At 39.8% G+C, this 19,740-nt stretch overlaps 1 pseudogene; it reads left to right on the forward strand.

Moving 5' to 3' along the window:
* Positions 1-1,636: 1,636 nt before the first annotated feature.
* On the forward strand, positions 1,637-18,236 carry LOC131326753 (DNA topoisomerase 2-like; annotated as a pseudogene).
* Positions 18,237-19,740: the final 1,504 nt, after the last annotated feature.

A 19,740-nucleotide genomic window follows, 5' to 3' on the forward strand; every position in this document is an offset into this window, starting at 1 on the left:
TTTGGCGTCATACAAAAAATGGGGAGTACTCTGTAAAATCAGGTTATGCTCAAAGGAGGTTGAGGTTACCAAAACCGAACCCTACTATACCATCGTGTTCGTTCATTCCTTCCTCATTAATGTGGAATAAGTTGTGGTCCATCCCTACTGCTCCAAAGATCCGTATGTTCATGTGGAAAGCTGTTAAGAATTGGGTGGCTTGTCGGGATAATCTCTTCCGTAGAAAGTGTATTACCAATCCAATCTGCCCAATCTGCGATAGTGTGAACGAAACGATCGAACACCTTCTTTTCCACTGCCCATGGAGTAGGGCTGTCTGGTTTGGGAGTGGAAAGGCCTTCTGGGTCCTCCAAAATGATATTATAGCTATAGATAAGTGGATGGAGGATATATTATGCGGAGGTTTGGCTAAGGAAACCAGTAAAGAGATGATGGGTTCTATTTTCCAGATTTGTTGGGCTATTTGGAAGGCAAGAAACAATGTCATTTTCAACGGGAAGAAACTTATTCCGAGTGAGGTAATTGAACAAGCTGGAAAGGCAAATGTGGATTACTTGAATGTAGTTTGGAAAAATCTGGAGGGGGGCCTTCCTAGGGCCAACCAGGTGGAGAGGTGGTTACCACCTCCTCCGTCTGTTATAAAAATGAATTGTGATGGAGCATTTAAATTCTCCCGCAGTTTAGCTGCCTTTGGCATTCTTGCTAGAGATAGTGGTGGATCGGCTCAGGTATGGCGATGTGGACGTACTATGGCTTATTCAGCACTTTCCATTGAAGCATGGGCCTTAAAAATTGCTTGCATGGTGGCTATCCAAGAAGGGTTCCCGTGTGTTATCTTCGAATCAGACTGCAAATCCCTAGTCAATTACATCACTGATTCTAAATCACAATGTCCCTAGGAAATCGAAGCAGTGATCAACGACATTAAAGAATGGGCTAAGACGAGGAACTGGTCTTTTGTGTGTTGCAAGAGGATTCAGAACAAAGCTGCAGATTGGATAGCTTCTAAATGTCTTGATAGAAAAGTGTTATTTCATTCAGGTTGTATTCCGCTCGGACTAAATTCTATCTTATATAAAGACGTTTCTTGAGCTTAGAGCATCTCCAATCCATAAAAAATAAAGGATGGATGTAACACATTGAGGGGAGATTTTGTAATTTATTTCATTTTTTCTTCACTTTTTGTACTTTTTGGGAGAATCTTTGAGGGACTCATCGTCCTTTTTAGAGTTTTGGAGGAATTTTGTACTCCAAATTTACTTTTGATCCTCCATTTTTAGAGGACCAAATTTACTTTTAGAGGACCAAACTCTAAAAAGGACGGTGGGTCCCTCAAAAATTCTCCCAAAACTTACAAAAAGTGAAGAAAAAAGAGAACAAATTATAAAATCTCCCTTCAATGTGTCACATCCATCCTCTATTTTGGAGAAATAGAGGTGGATTGGAGATGCTCTTAATAGAATACATTGACATCTTCGAAAAAAAAAAAAAACCCTTGCAGATCAAAAAAAAAAAGAAAAAAACTTCCACCTTCCGATCACCGAAACCCCATCCTGTTCCGCCGTTTGAAATCCTGCCCAGTTCAAATCAAATCACAACCCGACCGTTAACCTCTCTTCCTCTTCATATTCATCTCCACAACACCCCGCATTCTCCCCTCCCCTCTCTGAGCGCTCTCTCTCTCTAGGATCCAAGACACCATCTTGTCTCGCTCTCTCTCTCTCTCAATGGCCGCAGCCAAAAAGCTCCCCTTACAAACCAGCTCCAACGCCAACGTCGCCGCCTCCATACCCCCTCCCGGAAAAACCATCGAAGAAACCTACCAAAAGAAAACCCAGCTCGAGCACATCCTCCTCCGCCCCGACACCTACATCGGCTCCATCGACAACAACAACGAGATGGTCCACCGACCCATCACCTACGTCCCCGGCCTCTACAAGATCTTCGACGAGATCCTCATCAACGCCGCCGACAACAAGCAGCGGGACCCGTCCATGGACGCCGTCAGGGTCACGATCGACGTGGAGCAGAACCTGGTGAGCGTGTACAACAGTGGCGACGGTCCCGGTCGAGGTTCATCAGGAGGAAGAGGTTTATGAGCCGGAGTTGATTTTCGGGCATCTTTTGACGAGCAGTAATTACAATGACAACGAGAAGAAGACTACCGGTGGGAGGAACGGGTACGGCGCGAAGCTTACGAATATTTTCTCGACCGAGTTCGTGATCGAAACGCCCGATGGGAAGCGACAGAAGAAGTACAAGCAGGTACAAAGATCTTGTTAGGGTTTGCAAGTTTTTTTTGTCTTATGATGTTCGAATTAGGGTTTCTTGAGGGTTACCACTTTTTGTTTATATATGAAAAATCGTCGACACCAGTTGTAGATGAAATGATCTGTTATGGATTGACATACCACTTTTTGTTTATATATAATGAATAGATCTCTATTTGATATTTTCTCGACAGAGTTCACATGTTGGAATTAGGGTTTCTTATTTTCTTCATTTTGATTGACTAAACATCTAGGGCTTTACAATTTTAGTAATGTTGGAATTAGAGTTTATTTAGGGTTTTGGTTGTATGGTAGACATTTAACGGATTTATGGAGGCATTTTTCAAGACCTAGGTTTCTTATGTCCTGCATTTTTATTGTAAAAACATATAGGGCTTTACGGTTGTAGTGATCTTGGAATTAGGGTTTATTGAGGGTTTTTTAATTGTATGGTAGGTAGACATGTAAATGGATATATGGGGCATTTTTCAAGACCTTATTTTCTGCTTTTTGATTGTAGAAACAACTATGGCTTTACAATTGAATTCTGATCTTGGGATTACAGGTTGTTGAGGGTTTTGCATGTATGGATGACATGTAAATGGATTTATGGGGCATTTTTCAAGACCTAGGTTTATTTTGACGTTGTCAATCTTGGTTCGTTATCAGTCATTGACAACTAGGGTTTCTTTGTAAATTCTTCAGTATCTGGTTACTTAGAGTTCATTTGCCATAGTTTGATTGTGATCGGATGACTGCTAGTTATCTACCATGTTTACACAATTATTGGCTATATGGTTTGCTGGATGTTCTAATCGCGGTTAGAGATTTTCCTCAGGTTTCTGTTCTTGAATTGTTAGAATCAAATTAGGGTTTTCGTTACACAATTTGCAGATTTAGGGAATTTCACGACTTAGGTATTATTTTGTGCATTATGATGTGACAATGTTTCTTCATGTCTGATCGTCATTAGCTTGGGTTTTTTTTTTTTTTGGCATCTGGTGGTATGGGATTTCTTGTTTTGGGAAGTATAGGATACAACCCCTCTCTTGACAGATTTACAGTTACCCTGACTTCACACTTCATTTTTCTTGATAAAACTTTCCAGCTACTCGCTTTGGTATCTTGCTCTAATGCGTCTAAAGCAGTTGTTGTGTCATATCTGTTATGAGTGACAAATGTAGAGGATGACTTAACCTTCATTTGAGATTTTTTCCTAATTCTATCAGTTTCTACAATAGATGCATCAAGTGCTTTGTTTGGTCCGTGGAAAAAATGTAGCTAAGAGAAAGAGAACCAATAATTCATTACATTTGCCTCTCTCATGACCAAATATTGTAGTCTGTAGAAGCCATCTAAGCCAAGCGTTCCCATTCCCAAAAAATTTATCTGTACCATGGCATCATTCACAAGCATGCTCATGTATTATTGTGACTGATAATCCCTTTTAATTATTGTTTTTATCAGCCATTTTAATTATTTTTTCACTTACTTAGACTGTACATCATGTTTCTTTAAAGCATCCACGCTTCTTACTGGGCTATTTTTTCCCACTGCGATGAAGTTGTTCTCTAACAACATGGGAAAGAAATCAGAGCCCATCATAACAAAGTGCAAGGGGGGCGAAAATTGGACCAAGGTTTCATTTAAGCCTGACTTAGCAAAATTCAACATGACCCATCTTGAAGATGATGTTGTTGCCCTGATGAAAAAGCGAGTGACATAGCAGGATGCCTTGGAAAAACAGTTAAGGTTGAGCTTAATGGGCAACATGTACCAGTAAAATCTTTCCTGGACTATGTTAATCTCTATCTTCAATCTGCCTCCAAAGCCAGACCTGATCCCCTTCCAAGGTCCTTGTCTGAATCTTCAGTTGAGCAATTTTATTTTGATAACAATAATCATAGCGCTCATCAAATTTTCTTTAAATCCATCAGGATTGCTGAAAAGGTTAACGATTTTTGTGAGTCTTAGCGAAGGGCAGTTTCAGCAGATACTGACTACTGATAGTGTTTCAAGTGGAATTTATGTTTTTATTATGGCGTGATACACAATCGGTTATAACTTAGATGGTTTTTTTCCGAAGTATTGGGATTTAAGTATTGGGACATAACATACAGTCTATTGATGAAACTTTCTTGTTTTGTTCGGACATATTGACGCCTTAAACAGGTCAGCTTTGTCAACAGCATTGCGACAATCAAGGGCAGGACTCATGTTGACTATATCACAAACCAGATTACAAACCATGTAATGAGTATTGTAAATAAGAAGAACAAGAATGCTAATCTCAAAGCCCACATGGTGAAGAACCATCTTTGGGTTTTGGTTAACGCTCTTATTGACAACCCTGCTTTTGATTCTCAAACCAAAGAGACTTTGACAATTCGCCAGAGCAGTTTCGGGTTGAAATGTGAACTCTCACAGGAGTTCCTAAAGAAAGGTCTGTGGCATCGTCAGTTTATTTGAAAGATCAACTGTGTATTCCTTTTACAAAGTTGCTTTGATTTTGATGCTTTCTGGGTCAATCCTTTTGCAGTTGCCAAGTATGTGGTAGTGGAGAGTCTCTTGTCCTGGGCAGATTTTAAGCAGAGCAAAGATCTCAAGAAAACTGATGGGACAAAGAGACAGAGAATCACTGGGATTACTAAGTTATAAGATGCTAACGATGCTGGAGGGAAGTACTCTTATAGGTGTACCTGGATTTTGACAGAAGGAGATTCAGCCAAGGCCCTTGCGGTAAGTTAGTTGTTTTGTTACGTGAACTTGTTGGAAGCCAACTCAGCTACCTTTGATTTTTGTTTTAGAGTAGATGTCAAAAGTTTTTCAATCTGTACAGATGGCTGGAATTTCTGTTGTGGGTCGAAATTATTATGGGGTGTTCCCCTTGAGAGGTAAATTGCTCAATGCCAGGGAAGCAAGCCATAAACAGATCATGGAGAACGCAGAAATTCAAAACATCAAGCTATGGTTATTTGATGATCATGACTGATCAGGTTTGACAGACTTCTTTATTTTGTTATTTTGTTTTGTCTGTCTTGCTTTCAGTGCTTAACGAAGTTATTTTCTTATGCTTTGACAGGACCATGATGGATCACATATTAAAGGGTTGTTAATAAATTTCATTCACTCTTTCAGGCCTTCGCTGCTAAAAATTCCTTCATTCTTAATAGAGTTCATTACACCTATCATGATGAAGGTCTGTATTCATTTTTAACAACTCTGAGCTTTGTTCTGTTACTGTATAAGTGGTATTGAAAGGAACGTTTTCTAATATCCTCTACAATTCATTCTTGTGCAGGCTACTCATAGAAATGGGAAGGTTTTATCCTTTTATTCCATGCCTGAGTATGAATCATGGAGGGGAAGTTTGGGAGGCAGTGCCAGTGGTTGGTCTATTAAATACTATAAGGTTTGTATGAGCTCATAGTAGGGAACCAACTAACAAGTGGAACTGAGTGCCCCATTTTTGTAGGTTACTATACTACTATTTTTGTCTGTTCATTTTTCCTGTAAGGAACCCAATAGATCACTTGGTATTTCTGTTCGAATTGTTAGATTTGATACTGTACATTTCCTAAGATAGTTGTTTTCGTGACAGGGGTTGAGAACTAGTACATCAAAGGAAGGGAAGGAATTCTTCAATGTTCTTGAAAGCCACAGGAAAAACTTCATCTGGGAAGATCAACAAGATGGGGAAGCATGCTACAGATTGCCCTCAAGTTGAAGTACCTACTGATTCTGAAGGTGAATTGGAAAAGATGCCTGAAGGTGTTGTGAGCAGTTCTCAGGTAACCTTGATCCAGCCTCAAAATGGAACATCCTCTCACTGTCCTTCCACCAATCTCAAAAGCCTTGGTATTCCTGTTGAGCAACAAGAAGCCCCAAAGCAAGCTGTCAGCAGTCATCACAGTTTAGAAGAGCAGATTAGCAATAGTAAGGAATCAACAGTTCAGGAGGTTACACCTACCATAGCAGCTCCAATTTCCAGATCTGCAGCTAAAAAAGCTGCCAAAGTTGCTGCAAAACTGGGAGTTCAAGAACCTCCTGATCCTGGTGTTCCTGACATCAAGCTGCTGATGGGAGGCTCTTCCAAAGCAGGGCTGAGAGGGAAGCAGAAGAGCTGGGGCTCTTCCCACAGATCAGGGAAGTAATCTAATGTTCTTGTGTTTTTGTCCACATAGAGTTATATCAGTGCTCTTTGCATTTCACTCTCATTCATGCTGATTTGAAACTGTGGTTATATTTAGTTTGGTTTTATGGATTGTTCACCTATACATTTTGGAATTTGGAATTTGAGGGGTCTTAATGACCCTCTCAAGCAGAGGGAGGCAAAAAAATGGGTTTCCAATAAGAAATTGTCCCTAGTTGGATTCATTGAACATGAAATAAAAGAGCCCAAGGTTTTTAAAATTGTCAAAACTATGCTCCCTCAATGGAATTTTGTTAGCAACCATTCCAGTTCTCCTATGGGGAGAATATTGATTTGCTGGAACCCTTCAGTATTTAATGTACAAGTATTATACCAATCCAGTTAGTTTATCCATTGTAAAGTGCAATCTTGTGATGGCCAATACTCTTTTGATGCCACCTTTGTCTATGGTGCTTCTTGCTACCTTGATAGGCAACAGCTTTGGGCAGCCTTACAGCAACTCTGTGTTGCTACTCCTTGGGTGGTATTAGGGGATTTCAATGCCTTAAAGTCTCCCATGGAGAAAGTAGGTGGGGATAGAACCTGGTTGCCCTGGATGGAGGAGTTTAATTATTGCCTCCATTCAACTGAACTAGTGGATCTTAGATACTCTGGTTGCCAAATACACTTGGTCTAATAAGCAACTAGGAGATGCTCACATTAGCACCTAGATTGATAGGGTTCTTGTCAATGAATGTTGGATCAAAGATTTCTGTTGGTCCAATGCTCACTTTCTCAGCCTTGGAGTGTCTGATCACTTCCCTGCTGTTGTGTTTCTAACAGCTGCTTCACCTCCAAAGAAAAGGCCTTTCAGATTCTTTAACTTTTTGGCTGAACACCCTAAGTTCCTTGACACTGTGCAGAAGGTTTGGAGGAAGGTAATCATTGGTAATCCAATGTTTTGTGTCTGTGAGAAACTTAAGTACTTGCAGGAGGACCTTAAACACCTAAATACTAATGAGTTCAGTGATCTGTCTACAAGGGTGGCCTCCTATAGACAGCAATTGGAAGCCATCCAAAAGAGCTAGGCTCTGATCCCAGTGATCCCTCTTAACAAGTCAATGAAAGGGAACTGTGTAAGCCGTACCTGGTTTATGCTAGAGCAGAAGAAAGCTTTGCCAAGCAAAAATCAAGGATTCAGTTGTTAAAGTTAGGGGATCAATGTTCCTCATTTTTCTTCAAAACCATCAGCAATTCAAGAAACAGGAACAGAATTTCTAGCTTGGTTCTTGAGGATGGATCTGTCACCCAGGACATTGAGTTGGTTAAGAACACTTTCATTAACTATTACACCAACTTGTTAGGTACCAAACATCTGAGTACTTACTCTGGATCCTTAAGAGTGCAACAACTCATCACCAGGAAACTTTCCGTTTCCCAAAGTTTGGAGATGGTGATGGAAGTTACTGACAGAGATCAAGGACACTTTCTGGTCTCTTAATCCTCAAAAAGCACCTGGTCCTGATGGTTACAATGCTGCATTCTTCCACAAAGCTTGGCCTATGATAGGCCATGAGGTGACCTCAGCTGTTAAGCTGAGGTCTGGTCAGATTCTGAAGAGAGCTAATGCTACACTAGTTGCCTTGGTACCTAGAGTCCCCAATCCTTCTAAGGTAGGGGACTACAGGCCTATCTCATGCTGTAATGTGATCTACAAATGCATAGCTAAAATACTAGCTAACAAAGTCAAACCTGTCCTTCCATCCCTCATTGATCCTGCCCAATCTGGATTTGTCCAAGGTAGGAGGATAGCTGATAACATCTTCCTTACTCAGGAGTTAATGAGGGGTTACCATAAACATTCATCATCCCCTAGGTGTGCAATGAAGGTAGATATTATGAAGGCATATGACAATGTCAGATGAGATTTCCTGTGGGACGTCCTTGCCTCCATGAATTTCCATCCTAAGATGATCCAATGGTTGAAAGCTTGTGTCTCCACAACTAATTACTCCTTGTGCTTTAATGGGGAGGCAGTAGGATACATTCCTGGCCAGAAAGGTTTAAGACAAAGTGATCCTTTGTCTTCTTACTTATTTGTGATAGTCATGGAGGTATTGACTTGTATCCTTAAAGAAAAGTCTCTCCTTCCCGACTTTAAGTTCCATTGGAAATGTGGCTCCACCAAACTTGTCAATCTTTGCTTTGCAGATGACCTGCAAAGGTGAGGTGAGCTCCATTGCTCACATTAAAAATTCTCTGGCTGAATTTGAGAATCTGTCTGGAATTTCTCCTAGTCCTGCTAAGAGTAACATACATTTTCTTCTCTGGTGTCAATTCTTCCACAAAAGCAGCCATTTTGACTATTCTAGGTTTCCAGGAGGGGACCTTACCTATAAGGTACTTGGGGGTTCCTCTTCTGTCCACCAGACTCAAGCACATTGACTGTAAGGTCATGGTTGACAGGATTTTAGCCAAGACTAAATCATGGACACATAGGTATTTGTCTTATGCTGGCAGAATTCAACTAATAAAATCAATTTTGTTTTCAATGCAAACCTACTGGTCATCCCTCTTTATTATCCCTAAAAGGGTAATCAAAGAGGTTGAATCCATTCTTAGGGCTTTTTTTTTGTCCTGGTCCTGACCTTCAGAAGACAAGGGCAAAGGTTTCTTGGGATCATCTTTGTTCTCCTGTTAAAGAAGGTGGTTTGGGCTTTTAAATCTCTGGAGACTTGGAACAAGGCTGTTGTAGCCAAGCACATTTGGTTCCTTGTCTCTGGAGGGGAGCAATCTATGTGGTGCCAATGGGTTAAGTCTTACTTACTTAAGGGTAAAAGTTTTTGGAGTGTTAAAATTCCAAGTGACCCCTCCTGGGTTTGGAGGAAAATCCTTAATCTCAGACCCCTCATTCAGCCCCACATCAAGTATAAAATTGAAGATGGCCTAACAACCTCCTTGTGGTTTGACAACTGGCTTCCTCTTGGCCGCTTTTTGCCTAGGTTTGGGCCTATAATTGTTTATGATTCAGGGCTTCTCAAGGATATGCCACTGTGAAGGCTATCATTATGAACAATCAATGGGCCTTCCCAATGACCCAATCACCTGATCTCAATGAAGTGAGATCTGAGTTACATGCCGTCCCCATTAATGAATCCATTGGGGATAGATGTACTTGGACTCTTAATGCATCTGGTAAATTCACCATATCATTCCTATGGGATCATTTGAGGATACATTTTCCTGAAGTCACTTGGTATAAAGTGGTATGGTTTTCTGGTCATATACCTAGGTGCAGTGTGATTTCTTGGATGGCCATTCTTAATAGGTTATCTACAGAAGATAGATTGGTTATGTTTGGCATGAAATCCACCTCCATTTGTAGTCTGTGTTTGGGTGTAGAATCCCGTGATCACCTGTTCTTTAAGTGCCCTATGGCTACGCAGATTAGGGGAGTTCTTTCCCCTAAGACCCCTCATATGGCAGGGCTTGCATCCTGGCAGCAGTGGGTGAGTAGGTTGTCCACTTTACAGGGTAAATCTTTGGCCATCACAATTGCTAAACTTGTTTTCACAATCTACGTGCACCAGTTATGGCTAGAGAGGAATTATGGAAAGTTCCAGAATCTTAGTTGCCCTTCAGGAGTGGTTGCTAACAAAATTTCCAATGAAGTGAGGTGTAGGTTGTTATCCCTATCCAAATTCAAGGGACCTTCTCCTTTACTCTCTATGTGGAACATTCATAATTAAACTATTACTTGTTAGCATGGAAAGTGGCTTCTACTCACGTGGTTACATTTGCAGGTCACTGGTCAAGGGGTGCAGCTTCAATGCTATATCCCTTGATATTATAAGCCTTCATTTTCAGATGTTGGATTCACAGATCCAGAAGAGAGTAGGGTCCAAACATGGTTCAGCAAGGCATCACTCAAAAGACTGACACAGCAAAGCTTTCAGCTGCCAAATTATTCAAAGCAAATACATTGGGCTCCTAACACTTCTAAATACTCAGGTAAGTTATCTTAATCCCTGCAGGCTCACATAGTACTTTCTGGCATTTGAGTGTTCTTACCATAATGTGTGTTTCCCATGTGAGATGTGTGCTTGATCCCCAACATTCCTTGTGAGAGGAGGTAATAATTAGTGGGGGAATTATGTGAGGATCAGTGGAGGGAGTAGAAGGAACCCTGCTTTTGGTATTGAAAAAGAGAGGTGAAGTTGTGAGATAACAAGGGAGTAGAAGGTGAGCACTAAACTTACCAAGAGCCATGATGATCTTGTTGTTCTTTGAATGTTACTTGGCTGTACATGTTTTGCATTGCTGCAATCTGCTACAGTGAGTGTGTTCTCTTCATAGTTGGACACTATATAACTGTGTTCTCTTTTTTTTTTTTTTTGGGTGAAACAGCTTGAAATTAAAAAAGGTTAACCGAATATTCAACCTACAAGGGGCATACTCCAGGAGGAACAAAACAAAAAAAAAAAAAAAAAAAAAAACATAAAGACAAAGATTGCCTACACCAAACGGCAACATAGGACTAGAAGTAAATGAAACAACTGTTTCGTATCCCTACGAAACAGATGGGAAAAAGATTACACATAGTGCAACCTGATATTACATACTATTGGATTACAACCATATATAAGCTAGAATATGTGAATACAGGCCACCTAACTTCTTGAACTTCTGAATGGCTCAATCTGAACTCCACATGAGAATGATGGAATGATCTTGGATTTATAATGAACTTGGGAGGCCAAAAGCTCCAAGGTACAGCCCCCATGGATTTCCGGGATCTACACTTCATGTACTAGCTTGACAGCAGACTTGCATTCAACTATACAAAGGCAATCCAATCGCAGCCAATAGAACATTCAGCAACAGAATATTCAGCAATAGAGGACAGTTCAACTGCATAACTAATTTGAGGTTCTCAAACTGAACTTCTGAACTTCTATGTGCAAGCAGCTTGAACTTCAATTCCCCATTAGAGTGGTGGAATGGACATTGGAAACCTGGATCTGAACAGAGGTGTGGTTGCTTCTGTCCAACCTGTCATGGATGTTGCTGTCTGGCTGTGTTGAAATCTGTTCAGTGCTAATTGCCTGGTATGGTTGTAATGACATGAAATTTGTTAACCTACAGAGAAACCATTTATTGCTGTTTTGCTGCTACTGTTACTGTTACTGTTGTTCTGCTGTTCCTGCTGTTTTTTCATTTCGGACATGGTTCTTACTTAGCTGAAACGCTGCTGCTGTCCAGTCTGACTGCTCTGCTATGGTTTTGCTAGACCAGCTGCTGCTATGGTTTTACTACCACTTGCTGCCATGTTTTTTTGTACATAATTAGCCTACTGCTGCTATGGTGTCACTGATGGCAGTTGCTGATGCTTCATTATTGTCCAGTTCAGTCCGGATCACAGGTTGCTGTGGCTATTGTAGCAGTCGTCAGTCGATGGTGGTTCTACTTCTTGCTGCTCATTACTCCAGATTGCTCCTATTGGCAGATATTGGAATGGTGTTTTCTCCCTTTTGTAGATGGTTAGGAAGTCACTTGTTTTGTCTCCATCTAAACTATAATATCCACTTCATGTAGCCACTTGGCTTAAATTTCATTTTTCTCAATCTTTGTTTCTTTTGTTTTCCTCCTGGGGTATGCCCCTTGTAAGGCTGTATATCCGGTTAGCCCCTTTTTATTTTCAAGCTGTTTTATCCAAAAAAAAAAAGATGGGGAAGCAATTGAGCTTGCCTTCAGCAAGAAGAAAATTGAAGCAATAAAGAATTGGCTCCGACACTTTGAGGTTTGAAGTTATATAATATATTCCACAAATTTGCAAGTTCTCTTTTATTTTGCAAATGTTCTTTTTTCTAATGGCGACAACACTTTCTTCGTCTTTGTGGTTGCAGCCTGGTACTTACCTTGATCAGAAGGAGAAGCTCATTAAGTACAGTGACTTTGTCAACAAGGAGCTTATACTGTTTTCAATGGCAAATCTTCAGCAGTCAATACCTTCGATGGTTGATGGTTTGAAACCAGGACAAAGGAAGATCCTTTTCTGTTCTTTCAAGCGCAACTTTGTTAAGCATTCGGCTTACCATCATGGGGAGCAAAGTCTTGCTAGTACCATTATTGGTATGGCACAGGATTATGTGGGCAGTAACAACATAAACCTTCTCCAACCCAATGGCCAGTTTGGCACTCGTCATCAGGTGAGATCAACAAAATCTTGTCTCTTAGGCTCCATTTGTTAACGTCAAATATTTGCTTCAAAAATATTTTCCTCATTATCTAATGTTTGTTCGCACTCAATGATGGAAAATGTCAAAATATTTTGGGAAATAATTTTCATCAGATGTCGCAAGATGACTAGCATTTGAAATCTCTGTAAGTCAATTTTGGCACATAGCATATTGCAGCCTCAACCATTCTTTGCATTGCCATCTCATACATCCTCAAATTTTCCTTTGTATGGTATTTTACTTCTAGACAATCAGATCGTAACAGGCATGCTGGGATTGTTTTGTTTGGGTTTTTTTTTACACCAAGTTCATAGTCTTGAATGTATAACTTGTTTCTAATCAGGGAGGCGAATATCATGAGAGTGCTAGGTTCATATAAACTCGCCTTTCTCCTATTACGAGATTCCTGTTCCCCAAGGATGACGAGATCCTTCTTGACTACTTGAATGAAGATGGGCAATCTAGTGAACCTACTTGGTATGTTTTTTGATTAGTAGTAAACAATTTATATTACGATGAAGTTGTTTGGCATGTTGTTTGGAAGTGATGGAATTGGGACAGGATGGAGCTCCTATATTTCGAATTATAGTCCAAGGGATATAGTTGCTAATGTGAGACATTTATTAAATGGTGAGCCAATGGAAGTTATGGATCTATGGTACAAAGGGTTCAGAAGAACGACTGAGAAAACAACCACCAAAGAATCTGGTGTTAGTTACACTATCCCTGGAGTTTTAGAGGAAGTCAATGATACCACACTCAGGATTTCAGAGCTGCCAATCCAACGATGGACTCAAGATTACAAGGAATTTCTGGAATCAATAATGACGGGGAATGATAAAATCAAAGATCCTGTTATCAAGGTAGATGATCTGATATTTAGTATCACAAGATTGTGGTGGTCTGGATGAGTTCCAGTTCTCATATGGATGCTGAAATTGGTTGCAGGATTATAGAGAGCATAATGATGACACCACTGTCCATTTTGAAGTTATTTTATCTGGGGAGAACATGACGGTGGCCAAGCAAGAGGGCTTGCTGAAGAAATTAAACTCATCACTACAATCAGTACTAGCAACATGCACCTCTTTGACGCAAAAGGCTTGATTAAGAAATATGATAATCCTGAACAAAGTAAGATTTTTACTGATAAGATGCATGGTTTACATTAATCTTATCATGTATCAAGTTTTCTGGTTATTATCTATTCACTTCTCACCTTTTGCAGTTCTTGAGGATTTCTTTCACATAAGGCTTGAATTCTATGAGAAGAGAAAGGTAAGCTGGTTCACAAAAACCTAAATGTGCAAATCTGCTACTTCTTAGCTATTCACATGTAACCCATTGTTTGTCTTGTACAGAAAGTCTTACTGGACAATCTTGAAATGGAGTTGTTGAAACTGGACAACAAGGTTAGGTTCCTACTTGGGGTTGTGAAAGGAGATATCATTGTGAGCAACAGGAAGAGAGCAAGGCTGTTTATTGAGCTGAGGGATAAAGGGTTTACTCCTTTCCCCAAGAAAACAAAAAATGTGGACGCAACAGTTGCCGGGGCAACTGACGATGCAGAAGAAGCTGAAGGCAGAGGTGGTGGCTGGATCCAAAGGAGTTAGGGCTAGTGATTACGAGTACTTACTATCAATGGCCAATGGAACCTGGACACTTGAGAAGGTTCAGGAATTATGTGCAGATAGGGATAAACTCAGTGGAGAGGTTGATGAGTTGAGCAAGGCAACTCCAAAGTCTTTGTGGATTAAAGATCTTGATGCTCTGGAGAGAGAACTTGATGTATGAGTCTATGGATCCTTCTTTTTCTTTTTTCATAACCATTTCTCTTGATGCCATTGAAGTGATATGAATCTATGGTTCAGGAACAAGATAAAACCGATGTTCAGGCAGAGGCGGCAAGAAATGAGATGAAAAGCAGGGTAACCCACGGAAGAATAATAATAAGAAGACCGACGATACAAAAACTGTTTCAGAAGCAATGGAAACAACAAGTAGTTCTACAATGGAAACAAGTGAGTTTCGAGTCATTTTTCATGTTGGCCTTGCTTTTTTGATAACCATTAAATTGGATTCCCTCGTCTTTTGTAGATAACGTTCCAAAAGCTGCAAAACCAAAAGGCAGAGTAGGTCCAAAGAAGGCCCCAGCTAGAAAGCTTAGCACTTGATTACACAACTGGGCTGTGCTATTACTTGATTACATCCCATTTTCTCTTCTGCTGCAAGTGTTATACACTTCTGTTATTATTCTACAACTCAGCAGGAGAAGCCGTCCTTGATTTTGAGAGATGAAGATGATGATGAGGTTCTTGAACCAAAAGACTGACTTGCTGCTTACAACCTCGAATCTTCTCCTGATCACTCTGAAGGTAATTCTATCTTCTAAGCCTAGTCAATTGTTTCTACTTATTCCACGAGGTTAAGAATCACTTTATATTTAGTCAAGGTTCAGCAAGTATCATCACTTTATAACAAGAAGGAATGCACACCCTAAGTCTGATAAAAGTTTCAGTAAACTATACCCATGATCAAAATTGAAGCAGTGTAGGTGTAATATGATGAAGGGATAGCTTTCTCTGGTAGAAATTTCGGTAAGTGTAAGAAACAGTTGGAGGGAGGACTGTGGATTTTTGTTCCTTATAAATTTTACGTGCAGGCATGGAAACTGAAGTGCACGAAGCACAGGCTGGGAAGAAAGCTCCTAGTACAAAAGAAGAATTTGGCAACTGTGACAGAAATTTCTGACGATCAGGAGGAAAAGGAAATGAGTGAATTTGAGGTATTTTTCTGTCTTAGGAATTCGCATAGTTGCGAAAGGCGCCCTTCGGCGCGCAAGGCGGCTCAAGGCTCACTCTTGGCGCCTGGGTCATCAGGCAAGGCAATTTGACGAAGGCAAGGCCTAGGCAACCAAGGCGCATGCCTTTTGGAAGATGCGCCTGGTGAGACTCTTTCAAATGCACCAAATTTAATTCTAAACGACAAAAATGTAACTGAGCTCTTAGCCCAAGGGCTAAATGTAACTGAGCTCTTAACCCAAGGGCTAAATGATCCTAACTCATCACTTCACCGCGTCCATGTTTCATCTCTCAATCGAACAACTCGAACCGAGTGATCTCTATCAGCCTCTATTTCAAGTCTCGGACGATTGTCTTTAAATGAATTTGACGTTTTAGTTCTCTATGCAAGAATTGTTGCCTATTTGATTTTATAGATATATTACATGGTACACTAACTTCATTGTCGTAGTGTTCATTATTTGAAGAATTGATTTATGCTTTTTATTCTGGGCTATTTTTTCTTGCCTAAGTGCTCCTCACTTCAACAAGGCCCACGCCTTGCCTTGTGCCTTGAGCCTAGAACCCAACAGACATTCGGATGTTTGAGTACTTGGCCCAACATTCTTCAGAATATACATACAAAAGACCTATGGTTACATAAAATTGTTTCACATGATTTTGTTAGTACTTGGTTAGTTATATGTTTTAATGTTATATTTATTGATTGGTAGAATTATAGGAATACTTTTCTTAAGTTGATAATTTTGCTTTTTATTAATAGTTTTAAATGATCTCTGCAACCCTTACTTAAATCAGGTGCCATGCATGCTTCAGCGCTTGAGCTCCAAGGGACCTTGGTGTCTGGATGCACCCATCAATCTCACCATCTATTTCTCTATGTTACCCCGAGGGGACACCACCAACCGAAGTTGCCACTAAATTTGTAGGTAATCGCATTTTTGAACTTTATAATCTATACAATTCTGTGTTGCGTATTGGTTTCTTTTTTTCCGGATTCACTTGCATCTAATCCAGTCTTTACAGTTATGTACTCTAATATTTTTCAAATTTAGTGCTTCAATCATAGAGGGATTGTGATTTCTAAGTTGAATGTGCTACATCCAATTCCCTCGCATCTAATCCTATCCGCCAATCTCACCATTTGTTATAGTTTTTCCCCATTTGCTAACTATGTTATTTTTATCAAAACAGGGTGGACATTGCCATTTACTCTTATGAAAATTGGGTGGACTCCCTTCAAGCTTAATGGAAAGAGAAGATTGCTTGTAGTAAGGTTTGAACACCATAGAATTCTAATCAGCTAATCAGTGATTTGGTTTTGCAATTATAGGTTAGAATATGATATTAGGGCTTATAAAACTTAGAAAACATAAACCTTAAATAACACTGGGGCTCATAAACCTTAGAATTACAGTCAAGCACCCATTCGAATACAGAACTTTCGTGCTATGTTGTTCAGTAATGGGTGTCTCCGTCATATTCGTTCTCTTTTGGTATTTAGATGATAGTGTTTGTTGTATTTTGGTATTTATTCATTCTCTTTCGTTCTATATGATAGTGTTTGTTATTTTTAGGTATTTAGTGTTACAGAAAATCAATCTTGGAATATAATATTTTGTATTAATGCACACTCGGACAATATAATTGAAATGTGGGGGACTTTCTTCAAGTCTAGTGAGAAAAAAATATTGGGAAGGGTTTGGTTTATGGATAGTTACAAGACTTGGGAATGACATTGATTGAAAGTAGGAATGACTGTTTGTTTTTTGTTTTTATGTTCTAAGAGCATGGTGTTTTAGGTATGTAGATGGTTGTATTTGTTGTATTTAGGTATTTATACACACACACACACACACATCTGTTTCTCTGTGTTACTCCGAGGCGACACCACCAACCGAAGTTGCCACTAAATCTGCAGGTAATCGCATTTTTTAACTTTCTAATCTATACAATCCTGTTTTGCATATTGGGTTCTTTTTTTCCGGACTCACTTGCATCTAATCCTGTCTTTGCAGTTTTATATTTCAATATTTTCAAAATTTAGTGATTCAATCTTAGGGGGAGTGTGGTTTGTAAGTTGAATGTGCTACATCCAATTCTCTCGCATCTAATCCTCTTTTTGCTTGCAGATTTGAAATCACCGATGTCCTAATTTCTTGATATTTGATGCATGTAAGGTATCCACCAATCTCACCCTCTGTTATAGTTTTTCCCTTTTTGCTAACTATGTTATTCTTACCAAAACAAGGTGGACACTGCCATTTACTCTTACGAAAATTGGGTGGACTCCCTTCAAGTTTATTGGAAAAAAAAAGATTGCTTGCAGTAAGGTTGGAATACCATAGAATTCAAATCAGCTAATGAATGACTTGGATTTTTCAATTATAGGTTAGAATATGATATTAGGGCTTATAAACCTTAAATAACACTGAGACTTATAAACCTTAGAACTACAGTTAAGCATACATTCGAATGTAGAAGTTTCGTGCTATGTTGTTTGGTAATGGGTGTCTCCGTCATATTCGTTCTTTCTTGGTATTTTGATGATAGTATTTTTTTTGGTAAATTAGCTTGAAATTAAAATAGGTTAACCGAATGTACAGCCTACAAGGGGCATATCTCAGGAAGGAAAAAAAGTGCGATAACCCATGCACAACCCGCATGGAGAGTAGGATAGAATAAGGTATGCAACAAACGTGCATTGTGTTTTGATATCATACCCCATTGTACTATCCATCTGTAAGGAAAGATATCACAATGAGGTATGATATGAAATGAAAGGAATAGAAAATGACCAAAAACTAACTATATCCTGGCACATCCCACTAGACTAGGAAATAAGATAAATATCTATTGTCAAATAATGAGCCATTGTTGAACCATCACTGAATAATTGCAGCTACATAGCACCTCGAGATTGAGGGGAGGTTAAACAGCTACTACAGAAGAACTAGGCACCGAGAAGAGGCTCGATTCGGAGATGACGGCATCCGACAGGAGGCCCAACTTTGCACACCATGCCCATTTCATCCAGTCTAATACACTCTCATCCGAAGTCCCAATGCTCGCCAGAAAATAACCCGCCCTTAGCCAAAACCCAAAGCCACTAGTCTCTAGAGATGAGATAAACAGACTAAGATTCCAATACACCAACCTAACGCAGTAGTATCAAGCATAACACCCACTTCTAAGGAACAGTTACTGCAGAGGACCAGGCTTTGAGAAGAGGTTCGATTCGGAGATGTCGACATCCGACCAGGCTACCTCCCGAAGTACCTTGCACACCACGCCCATTCTAACTGATCTAATACCCCATCGACCTAGTACACAAGGCTCACTATAACCTAAAAGTGGGACAGTACAAGGGCCTCAAATCTGTCTGCCATTAATAGTGCATTACCACCGAATCATCTGGCAACCCATCAACAGTGCATTACCACTAAATCATTTGGTCACAAACTGAGGCACACAAAACTGCAGAAAGAACCATAAACATTCTCTTTCAATTAGTGCATCACCACTAATCTAGTAAGGACAGGCAAAGTCACAGCCATACTACACTAGAACATACGGCCCAGAGAAGCAAAGAAACTTGGATTGTGAACAAGCCCAGCATAAATGCTTTACCTTAGCCCAGAATTGGGCAATCAACCATACCGTCGACACCCGGAACATCTAGCTAATACATGGATTAATAAAATATAGATCCAACACGATTAACCCAGAAGTCAGGAAAGTAATAAATAGGTAATAAATGTAAAAGTAGTCTGTAAACTTAAGTAGTCAGAAATAGTCCTACGTAATAGTAACCTATAATAATGGTTGCACTGTACTATGATGTAAGCGGAAGGCTTCATGATGTAACCAGAGGCCCCTTTTACGCCTATAAAAGGGGGACTCTCCCCGTAATGAAATCCAGACTAGTCCAAGTAATAATATTCCAGTTACTTATAATCCTGTGTTGTGTTCTCTCTACGATCCTAACCTACTTAGTGTTTGTACCCACTTGGTGTCTGAAAACTTGCCCAAACACTAAGTAGGTTAGGATCGTAGAGAGAACACAACACAGGATTATAAGTAACTGGAATATTATTACTTGGACTAGTCTGGATTTCATTACGGGGAGAGTCCCCCTTTTATAGGCGTAAAAGGGGCCTCTGGTTACATCATGAAGCCTTCCGCTTACATCATAGTACAGTGCAACCATTATTATAGGTTACTATTACGTAGGACTATTTCTGACTACTTAAGTTTACAGACTACTTTTACATTTATTACCTATTTATTACAATCTC

Source organism: Rhododendron vialii, chromosome 5a (genome assembly GCF_030253575.1).
Source record: "Rhododendron vialii isolate Sample 1 chromosome 5a, ASM3025357v1".
NCBI classification, from domain to species: Eukaryota; Viridiplantae; Streptophyta; class Magnoliopsida; order Ericales; family Ericaceae; genus Rhododendron; species Rhododendron vialii.